Raw genomic sequence first — 17,179 nt, 5'->3', positions numbered from 1 at the left:
AGGCAGCAGGTGCGTGATCGTCCGGTGTTGAGTGCATGGAGGGTGCTGGTGGTGTAGTGGAGACGGGTGTTGTAGCGCTCATGGGGGCAGGGGTTCTGGCGCTGGGAGCGATCCAGGCGTGGACGGGCGCAGACGGGCTTGCCTTAGGCGCGCCTTCGCATGCCAGCGGCATGTCCGCTTCGCAGCCGCTTCGCGGCCTGCATATGAGGTGGCTTGGGAGGGAGGAGCAGCTAGGAGGCGGGAGCGGGGAGGCGAATGGATGTGCAGGGGCGGGCCGCAGGGAAGCAGCGGCGGGAAAGGAACGGATCGGAAGCAGTGGGAACTGGCGCACAGGGCAGAGGGGAAGGAAAAAAAAACAGCCAACAAGGGCTGAAGAGAAGGAGAACCTAGGAAATAGGGAGGCAGCAAGGAGGCAGGAACTAAGGCAGTCAGATGACGAGCAGCGGCGTAGGGGCGACCTGCCTGCGAGCAGGGTCAAAGGGGAGTGTTGAGGAGACCAGAGAGCAATTAAAGAGCGACGAGTTCAGCAGCGCTCACCAGTGAGCTCAGCTCAAGGATGTACGAGTCAGCGAGATGGCTGCTATGCTGTGGTCATATCGAGTGGATCTAAGCAAACACAAGGAGATAATAGATGGAGGGCTAAAACTTTTCAGAGACTCACCCCCAGTCACAGGTCTGGGTTGAATCCATCATCGTTCTTTAGCTCACTTCGCCAACCCAGTTCAGACACAGCTATATGCAAATCAGTCTTGACCCTGTGCCTCATGGGAACAGTCCAGACCGAACAGCCAAGCCATGTCTTCCCTGGACCGGAAACAAGCATACTGGGACCGGTTTTGGGCAAACAGCCCTCATCAGCCAGGCTAGCTTGAATCCAGTTGCAAAGTGAGCAAGAGACCCACGTCTGGGCATACCCTGCCAACTTAAGGCAAACAAAGCAAACACAAGGGGATGATGGATGGAGCGCTGAAACTTTTCAGACCTTCACCCCCAGTCACAGATCTGGGTTGCATCCATCATTGTTCTTTAGCTCACTTTGCCACCCCAGTTCAGACACAGCGATCTGCAAATCAGTCTTGACCCTGTGCCTCATGGGAATGGTCCAGACCAAACTGCCAAGCCATGTCTTCCCTGTACCAGAAACAAGCATCATGGGACTGGTTTCTGGCTGACAGCCCTCATCAGCCAGGCTAGCTTGAATCCAGTGGCAAAGTGAGCAAGGGTATCGGGAGGATCTTCACGGTGTAAGATGGCGACCCAAGGGCCTGCCGCCGTTGTCACTGGCCCCATGCTCCAGGCAGTGGGTCCATGCTGTGGGCCTACTTATAATCGTGGATAGGGATGTATGTAGAGAGGGCCGATCAGGATCTGTTGTCTTTTCCATGGATAATCAGCGAGAGTCGGAAAGGCAGTGGATCTCAGCCACTGGAGGATCAGTTTAGACCCGCCTAGAGGTCGCTACTGGTGAGGTTTATATGTTTGCTAAGTGAGGAAATATCGGCATCGACAACCGCTCGTCGTTGAGAAGTGGGAGCGACAGGAGGCATCCGTTGAGGGGGAATCTGTTCTGTCCCCACTAGGGCAGTCACACATTGTGACTTGGGGCTGTGCGGAAGGAGGTTACTTCAGTACCTGGCATCAAGGCAACTTTATGACATGTGAATCCAGGAGACAGGAGGTCCTTACTGTTGTGCATGTGCTTTTTGTTTTATGACATTTCTTGAGGTGCATTTCTCTGTTTCTTTAGTCTCCATGGAGAAATCCCTTCCTCTACAGCCCACCCAAATCTGGAGGTTCTCAATTTCTCTCCACACAATGGAAACGGTATTTGAAGAGATTTAAGACTTGGCTGAAATAAATATTCAAACTTTTCTAGGACAGAAAAGGGAAGGATAATAATTTGTGACTCTACAAATACAGTTGTTTGTGGTCATTCAAAGCTTCCAAGGCCAACCACACTTTGGAATGTGCAGAAATTCCCTAAATCCCACCCATTCAGTGGGATTTATGGGTGGGGTATCTCCACACTCATGGTTGAGATGTGCACACCATTATCAAGTGTAATTAATGGAGGTAAATTAAGTCAAAACGTTGGCGAAAATGTATGAATATAGACACATTCAATGTTGATACTAGCTCCCCTTTTCTCTTCCATAGTTGCAATTTTTTTAGCGATCTCTTTTCTTCTCAGATCAACTTTAAGCTTGGCTTCAGTTTTCATTTGCTCACTTTCATATTTGAAATGGGTGGTCATCGCAGCTTCATAGATTATATCGCCAGAAAATACCTTGAATATAGGTGGTCACTAGACTATTTAATTACCTTTTCAACAAGAACGACAACAAGGACGATGCATTGCCCAGCCTTTTAAACTTGAGAGGCAGGTTAAACTCTTCTTTCAATAAGCCTGTCATATATGTATTTGTTTGTATGTGAATGTAACAAAATATTGTTTGTGGCATAGTTTAATAAGAAGTTGCTTCCTTCTCGCGCTATTAATAGAAAGTCATACGTTTCCATGACAATCTGAAATATAAAATGTTTCGCTGAGTGAATGTCAGGATATTGCTTTCCTTTAAGCGGGCTAATGTGGACGAAAAGGTAATATATATGGGCAGCTGAGGTGAACTATGTGGATGAAAGGAAATGAAGTGCACAATATTCGTATCCGGTTTGAAGAGTTCTTGAAGATAGAATGTATTGTGATGTACGTGCAGATGGTTCTTAAAATATATTCTTCTAGCACATAAGGGGTAATACCAGAAATCATGTAGGACAGCATCACATAAAGAAAGCAGTGAGAATGGCAAGTTGTCGGCCACCGTTCAGGGTTGACGATTGCCCTTTGTAGTTGGTGAGCTCTTTTAACTCTGTAGACAGTGTTAGTCATGCTAGTCTTTGCATAGGCTATTGCTTTAGTATATTTACTTTTAGTGTAGTATGTTAGTTAGTTTATTGCTAGGCCTTATTTGAAATACAATACTTAATTGCATTTATATGTATGTTCTATCTAGTTAACCTTTATTTTATGATTTTGTTTACTGTGCTTTGGTTTGTACTATGGCTGTAATAGTTTTTTGTGGGTTTATCTATTTCTTCTTTTACAGGGTTTTATTTGAGAATGCCTGACTTTATTTTTTACTAGGATGTGGTTATTTGTAACTAAAATTAATTCAGCTTTTTCTTGATTTTTCAGATGGCTATTTTAATGTTGCTTTAATACTACTAGTAATAATAATAGTAATAATACACAAATAATATTAATGATTAGAAAGGTATGATGGTTTGTGTTTTATGCAGGTTCAATTGTGTTGCATAGTGTAGCTCTTTTCATGTAGGCTTCTTGCTATTGAGTCAAGATATGGTAGGCCGAGGGTGTTTTACCTTGCTAGGAACTTACATTTTTCTTAGTTTGTTTGGAGACTTTTGATTTGAGTTGGTTTAGGGATTCGATTCCTAACTCATGGTAGTTATTTCAAGGTATCTGTAGGAATTGATAGAGCATCTTCTTCAAAGTATTCCTTCGAAGGAATTGTACACCCCTTCCACTGCGCTGTCTTTGCTTCTTGGTACATGGTGCTGTCACAGACATTCACCATGAACGTGATACGTGGGTTGGCGTCCAACTCAAGTATCAAAGTATTCTATTGGTGGAGCTAATTTGGTTTTATTATGTTGGTGACAGAGGGATTCGAATAGCATGGCATGTTAATTGACTTCCGTTATTACAAGAACATATTTTAAAGTTATTAGCTTTTATTTACAAATTCTATGCCAGTTACATATTCTCTGCGCAGGATGGATTTTTGTTGGTCACTGTATGCTCTACTTGAAGTAGTAGTACTAGCTGTTGTTTTATATGTGGTAGCATTTTATTGAACGTTGCACGATGTTAAATAAAAGTTAATACTTTCATTGAATTTTTGTAATTTGATATTGGCCATGTATTTTGTATATATTCGACTGTACTGTGGAGGGCACGATTTAAAGGTGTATCCAAAATCCATGTGTTACATTGAGTTAAGGATAGTAAATTAGTAAATTATTCTTGAGATCATAAATGATGATTTTGAATCGTTTTCCTGGTTGTCATGTAGCAAAAAGGTGTTTTTATGTGTGATTAGCAGGTTTTGGAGTATGTCTATATCTACATATTTTTAGGTCCTACTGGTATTTCTGTGGTTGTTCTAAGTGTTCTGTCAATCAGTCGTTTTAGGGTTGATATGTCAGGGAGCAGGTGTGTTTGAGACATTTGGTGTAAAAATTGTTCCTGTTGTCTCTTGTGAGAACATACTAGCCTGTTTTAGGCCCTGCTAAATATTTGTGTCTTCTACTTCAGTAATATTAGGGGGATGGTTATGGTGCCTAATTCTTTCAACTTTTTAATTTTAGTAGTAGCACTACCATAGCATGCATTTTAATATTATTTGGTGCATTTTCAGTGTATTTTGTCACAGCTGATGCTCTCCCTATTCTAAGTATACTCTCTTTTGGGAACTGATGTATTTTGCTGTTTTCAACATATATCTGTGAGTTTTAGAATATAGAAAATGTACATTCATTTTATTTAAAAACAATAGGTAAAGTATTATTTTAACATTTTTGCATTGCAGGTGCATATTTTAACAATTTAGTTTTAGAGTTTTGCTTTGCAGTTCTGTTTGTTGTTGTTTGTGGCACAGTTTTCTGTTGTTGCAGTCTGTTGAGAGGAATAGAATGTTAGTTGTGCCTGCAGAAAAAAACAGAGTGCCTTTCCTATAGCCATTTGCCATCAACCCTTAATTTTCACAATTTAGAAATGATTTAAAATATTTCTTATTCAAATAATCTGTTCAACTGGTGTCCTCTTTTAGTACCCAGAAACCAATTTAGGTGGATGTTGGGGTTTATAGATGTACTTGATTGGTTAATTAATTGACTGATAGGCTCCAGCACATGTATAATGCATTCAACAGAAGACTTTTTAAACTGAAAGAATTATGACCATGTGTCGAACTGAGAAGTCAACTTCACTGACTCCTGGTCTTGAAGTGGAATTCTTTCTTTCTTTCTTTCTTTCTTTCTTTCTTTCTTTCTTTCTTTCTTTCTTTCTTTCTTTCTTTCTTTCTTTCTTTCTTTCTTTCTTTCTTTCTTTCTCGCACTACTGCCCGAGGGTGACTAGGCATTTGCAGCTCATCACACATTGCATCAGAGAGTTGTGGCATCTCTATTACTTGTGGAAAGGTTATAATGTGTATTGCCAGGTTTTAAGTCCTTTCCCAAAGAAGAGTAGATTGGTGGAGTTTTTTTAGCTTTATTGGTAGCTTATTCCACCACCTGGTTGTAAAACTTGTGAAACTTTTTCCGCCCTATCTGTGAAGTCAGAACTTTGGTTCTTTCACCAACTTCAGAGAGTCGGACCGAAGTGTATGTACTGGAATACACCATTGGAAGCAGCCTGTCAAGTAGGCAGGACGGACGGTGTGCAGTGCCTTAAAAGCGATGCAGAGTGGCTTACATTTGATTCGTTTCTCTACAGGAAGCCAATGCAGAGCGTTGAGGGCATGTTTGGCTGAAGAATATTTGGCCCCCTTCAGGAACCGAGCTGTAGAGTTTTAGAATACCTGAAATGTTGCCACTCCTGTCTTATTTACTCAAACCAAAAGCCTGTTACAATAATCAGTTTCGATAGAACCAAAGCTACCATCCACGTTTTCTGCAATTTCATCGGAATAAATGGAAGAACTTTCCTCAGAATCTTCTAAGGTAAAATAGGTTGACATGGTATGCATCTTTACAGGATGGGAGAAGGATAGGGTAGTGTCAATAATGACTCCAAGATTTTTTGCCTGGAAACTGGGATGGGGGAAGTCCCCAACTCCGCTGGCCACCATTCTGTGGTAAATAAAATTACCTGACTATTTTTCTATACATTAAATGACAATAAAGGATAGCTCAATAAATGAGAGGCAGAGTTTGTGGTATCTGAGTCATACGGGCTTTAATTAGGGTTCTCGAGAACCGGGACATCGTGTTCCATCACCACTAAGGTTCAGGAAGGGACATTCAACATTTTACTAACATCACACATTATATATAGTAAAACAGTATAATTGAAATGAATATAGTAGGCGTAACAAGTGAAAAGAGAAAGATAAGAACACATGGGCGTAAAAGTAGGCGTGTAAGAGGGAGTACACGTAGGTGTGTATTGGAAACGTCACAGAAGTGTCATAAGTGGGTGGATGCATAGAGAAAATTCTGCAGGGTCAGCAGAAACCTTTGGCATGGGTGCGTGCGCAACTGAGCATGACGTAGTATCGACGTGTAACTGGGGAAAGCTGGGGGCTTGACATTTAGCTCTAGTAGAAGAGTCTGGTGTCTGGGATGTCAGAACGACCTGTACCTATAGCATATCTGGTATCTTATGTTTGGAGGATGTATTGTCTGAAGTAAAAGGTCTCTCGAGCAGAGGCCATTCAATACTGAATGCTAGTGCGTGCATACGTGTCTTGGTGCAATGCGCGGGGCCATGGGCCTACCATGGTAACGGGTTCTGTAAATCACTTGCAAGGAGGACAGGAAGGCCGGGCCCCTTGCTCTGCAGCCGGGAATATGTTTACCTATTTCACTAGACTGGAATGTGTTTTCGAGGAGGCTGAGCAGATAACTGTAGGCAAAATACTGTCTTGGCAGGCAGGCCAGGCTGAGTAGGGCACCGCTTCGCTGGGCAGAAAGTAAGGTAGAAGTCAGGGATGCATACCTAAACTGCAGCTTTCAGAGACAGAAGAGACTCGGAGTCTCAATTAAGGGCCTGGCTCGATTGAGCCAGAAAACGTGGAAAACGTGTGCTTCTCGTTATTTAAAAAGTGCACCATGTAAAGACGTTGGCACCATAGGCCTAAAAGCCAAATTAATGTGGTTTTCATGGAGGACTGGATAACTGACATGTTAACGTTGGACGCAAATGCATATGCGTCTTCGTGGCATGCACGGAAAAGAAATTACACGACATACATGGAACATGGAACATGGATAGGGTGCGAGTGGGGGACACATTGATTATCTAAAAAATTTCTATTTCCTCAATTCTGGGGACCAGAAATATGTGTCTCTGCCAAAGAGTAGAACCTGAGTTCAATTTGAGGTAATTCTCTGCCATCCACTCACTTACACTTCTCATGCGCTCCTTAAAATTGTTGGCTGTTTCGTGATTTTTACTCAATATAGATACAATGATCTGAGTATCATCTACATATGATACCAAATCAAAGCCATGGGCTTTGATCAAGCGGGCTTGAGGTGTAACGTAGACATTAAACAAGGTGGGGCTCAGAGATGGGCCCAGTGGCACCCCACATGGGAGCCTGAAGCACTACAATTTAAAACCTTCTGCTTCAACAAATTGTTCCTGGTTTGACAAAGAAGATCTGAGGAGTGCAAGGACTGGGCCTACTATCCCTGGCTATTGAAGCCGGTATATTAGAATGCTGTGATCTACAGTATCAAAGGCAGCTGACAAGTCTAGCTATATCAGGGCTGCCGAGACTCCGTTGGCAACTGCATGTCTAATTTTCAGTTGACTCTGAAACCATATTGAGTGGAGTCCAGGACATGGTTGTTCTCAATAAAGTTTGCTACTTCTTGGATTATATGTTTCTCCAAATTAATGCTGGCAAAGGAAGGTGAGAAATAGGGTGATAGTTCCCTGGGTCTGCTTTGTCTAAGTTTTCTTTTTTAACAGAGGTAGAATAGATGTTTTTTTCCACATCTTGGGGAAGATTCCTGATTCAATGGTAAAATTGAGGGCCTCCATGAGTGGACAAGAAACTGTCTCCACTATCATATGGGTTACTCTAGGAGGACAAGGATCCAACGGAGATCCAGATTTAGTGGCTAAGAGAAGTTTTCAGACTTCACAAGAATTTATTGTGAAGTTAGAAAATTGGGGCAAATCGGGTTCTGGGTGTGGGTTGAGCACTGCTGAGGAGGAATTTGCAGCGTCTGGCAGTGCCAGTGAACTCTGATTGCTAGCAGAGCTTGGAGCAAAGGTGTTGTAAATAGTGGACACTTTATTGCAGAAAGAGGACGCTAGGCTATTTCGAAAAGCTTGGTCTAGGGTGTTTTGTTTGGTCTCCTGAAGATGACTTAGTTTCAGCACTGTTGCAAATAGCTCTCTGGAGTTATTCTAAGCTCCTTCAATTTTTTTCTGAAAAGTTGCAGATTTTAGTTTTTTTAATCAGTTCTTTGTATTCTTCCAGTTTTTTCTTGTATAAATGGTTCTCCTTAGGATCATAATGTTGTCGCCAGCACCTTTCTTGTCTGCGATATAGTCTTCTTGATAGCCTTAGGTCCTCAGGGAACCAGGGTTTGGTGGGTTTTGTCCTACTAATTTTACCTGCCCTCTGGGGAAAGGTAGCTTGTACTGCTGTAGTTATCGAATTATGGTATTATAGTGCAGCTGCCTCTGAGTCTCGGGAGAGGGAGGGTGAGAAATTAAGTCTGTTTTATCTATACACTGCCACGTGTAACTTTTTCGGCTTCTAGCCAAGCATTGCTCAGGGCTTGATAGGGGGGGGCAAGGTGAGAGTTAGCATCACAGCTGAGTTGTCGGACCAAAGGAGTTGTAAATTAATTTTATGTTTTAAAAAAGCGCAGTCTGTAAAAACTGCATCCAGGAGGTGTCCAGCTCTATGAGTGGACCCAACCACAATCTTCTCTAGGCCTGCACTTGTCACCATGTCCGTAAGGGCAAGAGAATCATTGTCAGAACAGTTGTCAAGTTAAAATCCCCTAGAATGGTATAATCTTGTGTTTTCACCTTATATTCGACGAGCTGGTCCATAGTTTGCATAAAGTTAATTCTGGGTCCTGGTGGGCGGTACACTAATAGACGGTTGAAAAAGTACACATGATTGACCGCTATCTTAAAGGAAAGCACCTCTGCCTCTGTGTCAGTGGGAATGTCTTTAAATTATGCTTTTAAGTGATTTCTATAAATTATTGACAAATCTCATCCTTCCTGGCTAATGCAAAACCTGGTGGAATAGCTATCACTAAATCTGGCCCTGAGGTTAAATCAGCCCAAGTTTCCACAACAAAGATTGGGTTGAGGGCATATGACTCAAAAAAGGCCCATATTCATATTTATTTTTAATTAAAGACCATACAGTTATTAAAGCACATGCCAACTCTTGGGTATGTGTTTTAGTCTTAGGATCGACGTGAATCCAATTCAAAGCTAAATGTATTCTGCATGCTTAGGAAATGCATAATTTTCCTTCCTAGAAACCTCAGAACTATGCCTCTTCAACTAAATTAGAATCCTCAAACATGCTTGATTTCATTATTCTAAAAATCCAAATTAGAGAGATTGGGAGGTAGGTAGTCTTTTGTGGCTAACCTGAAAGACTGGAATGTTCTTCCTTATCCTTTAGCTGAAGAAACCTTCTGAGGTTCAGGGAGCACTTAAAAGTATAGTTGGTTAATAACCATCATTCCAAGATTGGATGCCAATCAAGCTTTTCCTAAATGTTCCAGGAGTTCTCACATTTTCCATTTCAAGCGGATCAGTACAAGGTGCTAGCTTCCCAGATGAAGTAATAAATGTGACAAATACAATGTTCTTGTTTATGCCACTCGGAGATTTTTCTTGCACAATTTGAGAATTCAGTGGGACTACAAGCCTTTTTAAGCCACACAATGTATATGCTCTTTGTAGTCTTAGTCCCATCCCACTAAGTTTATTTTAGAGTTGCCTAGAAACAGTAATGTGCAAAGTTCCTTCAAGCATTCAGTAGCATTTTCACCTAACAACATTGGTTTCCACAATCCTTTACTTTGCCCGACTCGGAGCTTTGTGCCTTGATATGTTATTTGTTCTTGTTTATTAGGCAAAAGTGAATCTCTAATTTATAACTCCTGCTCCTTGCATTCTATTTGAATCATTTTGAAGTATTTTAAATCATGGAGTATCATTCCCTGAATAAATTGTTTTCACAATTTAAACTTATATATTTCCTAACTGTAATGCTATTGAGTGTTCCTGTTCATCTACCATATGCTGATGTATGTGAGGATAGCCTTTCTGCTTCTGTCTAGTTAGCAAGTACAAAAATAAATTAAAGATTTTTTTTATTCAATAATAATTGGATACTATTGACTCAACTCAAGTAGACATGGGTGGGCATATGTGCAAATTTGATTATACTTTCAAAATGAAACACAAAGGCATATTTATTAAAGAGGTTTGTCACCCATGCGCCAGGCAACAGGATGCAAGAGCTACACAATTCTTAGGTTAGATTTATCAAGCCACATTACCCTTGCATCACAGAGCAAATTGCTGCATTGTGTTTCTATGCCCCAGACAGGTGTTCCCACACATTCACCCATGGATTTTGGTGCATTCCCAGCTTTATCATATACAGGTAGACATAGGAATGTGTTAAAATGCTGCTCCTCCCCAAGTGAGGTGTAGTGAGGGGAAATATCTTTATTTCTCCTTATAAATTATTCTTTCTATGTCTGCCAAATTCTGCAGTAAACATAGAAAGAGGAACATTCCTCAAAGGATTGTTTTTATGCAGGAAGGGGTCCCTTCCTGCACAAAAACAATCTTGCTTATAACACAGGTACCCTTGAACCATGGTGCAAGGGTACCTGCCTTTGTACTAGGCAGCACATTTTGCACCAGTTTATGGGAAAAGACAAGAATAAATGTATTATTTTAAATACCGCACATTCCTGTCCTTTATCTATCATGCAGTACAGTGCAGCAAGTTGACTTCCTGTGCTGCATAATTATTTCAAAAATATGCCCCACATTTTCATGAAAGGTAGGCACAATAACACCTGGAAAGGTGAAATTCTGTGAATTTTATTGCCTCATGTGTTCACAATATTGTGCCCCAAAGAGAAGGAAATGTGCAGGAAATACCTTACAAGAGACATTTTATCCTTGAGCCACTTCTTTTGCTGGTATCTTGTGTGACATTTGCATGCAAAGCTATGCCCTTGAGCTCTTTTTTCCCGCACAATACTCATGAATTTTGTTTTGCATACCTTTGTGTCATTTTCATGAAAATGTGTTTAACTTAACGAAATATTTGCACACAAGCTTAATATTCAGAGTTGTGCATCTCTCCCTTATAATGTAGAAATGTAGGCCCTAATTAAGATGTTGGTCAGAGTTCCTCCAACCGATATCCCTGCGGTTTCAAAATCGACCGACCTTGGGTCAGCAGTCCAAAACCGCAATCACAATGCAACCACACATAGTTCGTTCGCAGACTCCCATTTCCCTATACCAGCTTGTGCAGAGGTCGGAAAAAGGCCGCAGCACAAGCTCCTATAGAGAAATGAGAGTCTCTGTGAATCCCTGCAACGTGTTGCAGGTGCCTTCCAGTGCATGCCACACAGTGAGGGATTTATAGGGAAGCACAAACGGGTGTCCCTTCGGCCCCCAAACAGAGGGAGGCCACTAAAAAAGGGGCGCCCTGCTAGGGTCCCCCAAAGTTGCTTTCCTACAGGCTTTCCACATTGTAAAACCCGACATGGAAAGCATGTTGGAAACCGACATCATGATCTCGATGAAGGAAATGCCATCCGTATGGGATTATGCTGGTGGTTTCAACTGGCTGATGGTCTCCTTGAGCCTGTCAAAAGCCAGCTAGATTGACCGGCTAGTTTGAATCGTAATATGGCGGTCAGAATTCGAACAAAGGTTGTCGGTCTGTAAGCCTCGGAAGAGCTGTTGGGGGCTTGCCAACCGACAACCTAATGAGGGCCTTAGTATCCTAATACCTAATACCCATCCACAAACCAGAGTTTTCATTTTGCCCAGAAAATGGTTTTAGAAGGGTGCCTAAGACATATGCAGTAATAAGTCAAGTGTAAATTGTCCATTTGGTGAGGGGTCTTAAAACAACTTGCCTTCTGATTGGCTGGGAATGCAGGGGTGGATTCCTGAAGGGGACAGTAGATCACTGTCCCTGTATTTGCAATCCCCCAAACAGGAAACATTTATAAAAAACAGCTGGTGTTTATTAAAGGGACATTAAAATAAAATATTTCACTTTTGGGAACATATAGGGGGAGAAGCAGTGATCCTCTGGACCACTGCCTTCACAACAAAGGCCTATTGACATGATTTGTGTTACTACCCCATCTCTCGTGTCCATAAGGGATAATTGGTTCACGAAAAATACTACTGTGACAAATCATTAATATATACTTTTGCAACTCATCAATAGACTTGTTAAATGTGTTTTTGTGCGAGTAGCAGAGCTTGCAAGCTGCAAGATCGCCACTTGAGCTCTCTGCTCCTGTGCTGGCAGTGGCTGGCAGGCCCACGTTCCTGCTGTACGGGGGTCGGAAAACTCCCAGCAGATGACATCGCTGTTCCTGAGGACTCAACTCCTCCACTACGATCCCTGGTGAGCGGCGAGGCACTGCGGCCTGTGCCCGAGCTGGAGCACTGGCCTGTGGTGCGAAGAGGTGGGCGGGAGGCAGAGGTGTGCTCACTTTGGGTCTGCTGAGTGCCCCCCACTGCGCTAGGAGCTAGGATCAGCTGGACATGAGCGAGTGCCGTTCGGGGCCTGCCCAATGGGAGGCTACCGGGGATGAAGAGGACCCCCCAAACTATCTTGGGTGTGCAAAGATTGCTGACTGCCCTGCAGTAGCCATGGAGCTAGCGGCATTTGCGCCACAGTTGAACCAAGCACCACTACGCCCCCACATTTAAGATTCCGGTGCAGGCAGTGTGGTGCGCTACGTCTCACTAACCCTGTGCTGGATTGGCACTTCCTAAGATCTGCTGGGGAGTGCCGGACTAGCGCAGCGACTCGGAGGAGTCTGGTGCTGGGCGCCGTCAATTTTGTACCTGCAGGTGGGGAGGATGGAGAAGAATTGAGGAGTCTGACATCGAACTGCAGAATTCATACCCGCCTGGAGGAGACGCGTATGTATGAGCTGGCTGCGAGCTTAGAATAGCGTTTCTGATTACCTAGGGAATATTGAGGCTCAGATCACTAACAGGCTTGCATGATCTGGTAGCTGCTGGGCACCTCACCTGTGAAATAACTGCGATTCTGCAGGCCTGGTGGAGCTTTGTTTGACTGTTTGAAGAGCTGATTCTGGTGGGCTTGGAGGCCTTTGAGCTAGAATGTCCCCTAAAAGTGTTGTGCTGTGATTAAGTTGGAGCAGAGTTGTGAGCCTCTGTAGGTTACAGTATAGGGGTGCTGCGGCGGAACTCTGGTGGCCCAGCTACCACTCTGCTGACTAGGTGGACTCAGGGCACGTTTTGGTGCCCGAGACATGGCATACAGACCAGTGCAAAAATCAACCCTAGATCACGTTTGACCACAGAAAGGCAAAAGTACTGGACAATTCTGCCAAAGAGGGGGATCCTGCGACGGACCAGCCGTCTGAGGAACTAGATGGTGATATCTGCTCTATGTTGGTTGTGATGGAGAAAAACTTACAAGGCAGCCTGGCAGGGTTGGGCACTAAAATCGATGCACTCTCGTATCACATGGATAGGATGTCTGAGAGATTAGACAAGCATGCAGAGTGACTGGACATGGCTAAGCATAGGGTTACAGAGGTGGAGGAGGATCAGACATTGATGGAGTCTGACCACAAACAAATGGGCAAGGTCCTCCAAATACTGCAGGACAAAGGTGAAGATTTGGAGGTGCGGTCGCACCGCAACAACATACGAATCACGGAGGTCCCTAATATGACACCAACAGGAAACATGGAGAAGTTCGTTGAGAAGCTTCTGATCACACCACTGGGTAATGAGACGTTCTCTAATATGTTCATGGCGAGAGGGCACACTGCTCGGTTGGGCCTCGCGCTCCCCCTGGGGCACCTCCAAGACCCATAATTGCGAGGCTGCTGAACTATAGGGACAGAGACTCGGTGTTGGCGGCGACTGTGACTAAGCAGTCACTACAATATGAGGGGTCCAACATCTCCATATAACTGGACTTCACGGGCTCGTGTCCAGGAAGCACGCAGACAGTTTGCCCCGTTAAAGCACCAGATGAGGGACGAGAACATAGACTATGCCATGCTCTACCCTGCCAGACTGCATGTTAACAGGAACTGGCACTCAGGGATATTTCCAGAGCCTAAGAAATTGCAAAAGCTTTGAAGGAATGGGTAAAGGAGAAACATGCTCGTCCGGAGCGGGAAGACTTGGAAGGAGCTGTCACAGGCAGCCTGGATGATTAAGACTGAGACTTAACTTAGCGGGAGTACTAGGCGATAGTTCACATGGTGTAGTGTCCTAGGATTAGGTTGAAAGTGAGTTGGGGATCTTGTTTCTGGGAAGTTCCATTATTGCATATAGTGTACATATTACAGTTGCTATCTGCTACAGCCAAAAGTTATCATGAGGTAGAATACATTTGTATTTTACATGGCATTCTCTGAAAGGGCGAGAGGAGCATTCCTCTTTGAACTTGGCCAGTTGATGCTTAGTTGCTGCTCTCAGCTCAGGACTGTAATATTTTGAATAATACTTCACATAATCCTAATCTCCCGTCTTCAAACTCCCTTCAGTCAGATGCAACACAGCTTTCTAGGAGAATGTCCAAGAGTGCAATCAACTTTGATTGATTCCTCTATCTGTTAATTGGGCAGAAGAGGGGAGGAGGCTGATATAGCCTAAAAGAAAGAGAGGTTAATGAGAAGGGAAAGTTTCATGGAGGGCAGCTATAGGGGTGGTAAATATAATGTTTTACCATTAAATATAAAGCGGCACAACACTAGAGAAAAACAGCTTTTTAATGTGTCATTTTATGAAGCTCTTTCATAATATTCTCTTCACTAGGAGCCTTCTGATGTAATAGCCGATACCATAATTCCACATCCACTGTTTTATTTAACATCTGCCTCTTGATTTGACGTGCAGCCGCGCTCCACATGGTATAATTGTTTTTGTGGAAAGTTAACCAGCTGAAGAGAACTCATAAAGAAAGCGGTGTATAGATTGCCAGATTGTAAACATACCGTTTCCCATGTAATTAATGCATCTTCAATTATAATAATCTCCAAGATAACCAAAACCTAATTCTTGCCATAATTGGAGTCCTCTGGACAGTATTGAACCTCCTACTGAACAATCTTGAATCAGTGTATATGCATGATATGCTGGAATATCTCCTGATTTATAAAAGAACTGAGTTCTTGCTGCTAATGCCAATATCACCATATATCTGGTCTTTTTTGGCAGTTTCGCTAATCGTAAAAAAGTGTTGAGTTTTATGGCACTTTTCTTCAGTATATGTATTAGAAAAAAACTTATCAAAAACTGAATTTTCCTCTTCTAATTGTTATAACAGGTTGATCAGAGAGGCCTGGTAGTATTTTGCAAAATGTGGGAGTGTTGATCCCCCCAATGCAACATCTAATTGTAGTGTGGCTAGCTTAACCCAGGGCTGCTTATTACCACAGACAGATTTCCTTATCATTTCTTCCAAATCTTTGAAATAGGAGCAAGGTATATTCAAGGGGAGATTACAAAAAAGAAACAAAAACAATGGGCACACATTTTAACCATGGAGATACGTCCTGTCAGCAATGTCCATTTATCTAGTAATTTTTCACTTTCGCAAGCATCCTACTATAATTCAATGGAAATAGTTGACCATAATGATTTGTAACAAAAATACCAGGGTATCTAACTGGGTGTGGTGATTGGTGTTGTAAACAAACCGGGATATCAGAAAGCTCTGAATTAAATCTGAGAATTTCTGTTTTCGCTTGGTTCACTTTATATCCCCCTACCTGCGTAAATTGTTGAATTTCATCTAATGCATTCTGTATATTAGATCTGGCAGCTTTAAGATGTCAAATTATATCATCTGCGAATAACTTAAATTTTACCATCCCCTCCATGGGAGGCAGAATCAGTAAATTATTTCGAATTTTTACAGCTAGGGGTTCTTTAAAAAGAGAAAACAAAAGATGGGATAACGGACATCCCTGTAGCGTTCCGCGATTCATATTAACCCTCCCGGCTACCATCCCATTGATAATAATTTTGGCTTGGGCCTTACTATATAATTCTTTTAGCATATGCATCAGCTGTGATGGTAAACCAAACTTATCCAGAGTAAAAAATGAGGCACGCTAATCTATTAAATCAAAAGCTTTTTCGGCATCCATCATCAGGATTGCCGCAATGATCTTTTATTTTTATTTATTTTATTTATTTAGAGAGTATCAGAGTGCTTTATAACATGTAGACAAGTAAATAAGAAAGAGCAGACAGACTGTTCGAAATGGAGAGTCTTTGGGAAGGCACTAATGGTGTATTGGTCCAAAAATTAAATGTGTCGAGTGAGGAGGAGATCCTTACATTTTTTTTCAAGGTCACGAAGGAGGGGTTAGTTCTCAGATCTGTTGGTAGGGAGGTTCAGATTTTGGAGGCATTTTCCAAAAAGAAGAACATCAGGGCTTTTTGTTTGTGTCTCTTTGGGGGAATGACATGTAGGTTGTTGGTGCTACTCAGGTTTCTTGGCTGGCCTGCCTTGGTGGGCTAGGTTGCAAGGCAGACTGGTTTGCCAGTTTAAAGAACTTTGTGGGTGGGACAAGCAGTTTTGAACTGGCGTTGAGCTTCAATGGGCAGCCATTTGAGGTTTTTCTGGGAGGGTGAGCTATGATTGTAATTTTTTGCTCCAGGGACCATTCTTGCTGCTGCGTTTAGAGCTGTTCTAATGGGGACTAGGTAAGATTTTGCCGTTCCTGTGAGGGTAGCGTTTCTGTAGTCTGGTCTTGCGTTGCGGTCTTGAGATCATTATACATGAGGCAGGGTTTGATTTTGATTTTGTTCAGTAGTTTTAATTCGTAGTGGGTACTCCTTGCAGTAGCCTTTATGTGTGAGCTCATGTTCAGCTTAGGGTCGTTAGATGCCCAGAAATTTGGCGGAGCCAGTCAGGCGAAACGGTTGAAGTTTAGGGAGTCCATAAGCTTAATCTATTCTTGGACCTAGTGGGTTTGTCCGTCGTTGGAGAGATGAAGGATTTCCATCTTATCTTTAGGGTACCTTTGGGACGGCATATGACTTCTGAGGAGGAGACTTCCAGGTAGAGTTGGATGTCATCTGCGTATAGGTGGTAGGTGATGTTGGCTTTATTGATTATGGTAGTGATCGTATTAGCAGAAAAATAATCAATAGCTTGCATTA

This window comes from Lissotriton vulgaris, chromosome 3_1 (genome assembly GCF_964263255.1).
Source record: "Lissotriton vulgaris chromosome 3_1, aLisVul1.2, whole genome shotgun sequence".
Classification (NCBI taxonomy): Eukaryota; Metazoa; Chordata; class Amphibia; order Caudata; family Salamandridae; genus Lissotriton; species Lissotriton vulgaris.
Note: the sequence above shows the minus strand (reverse complement) of the source record.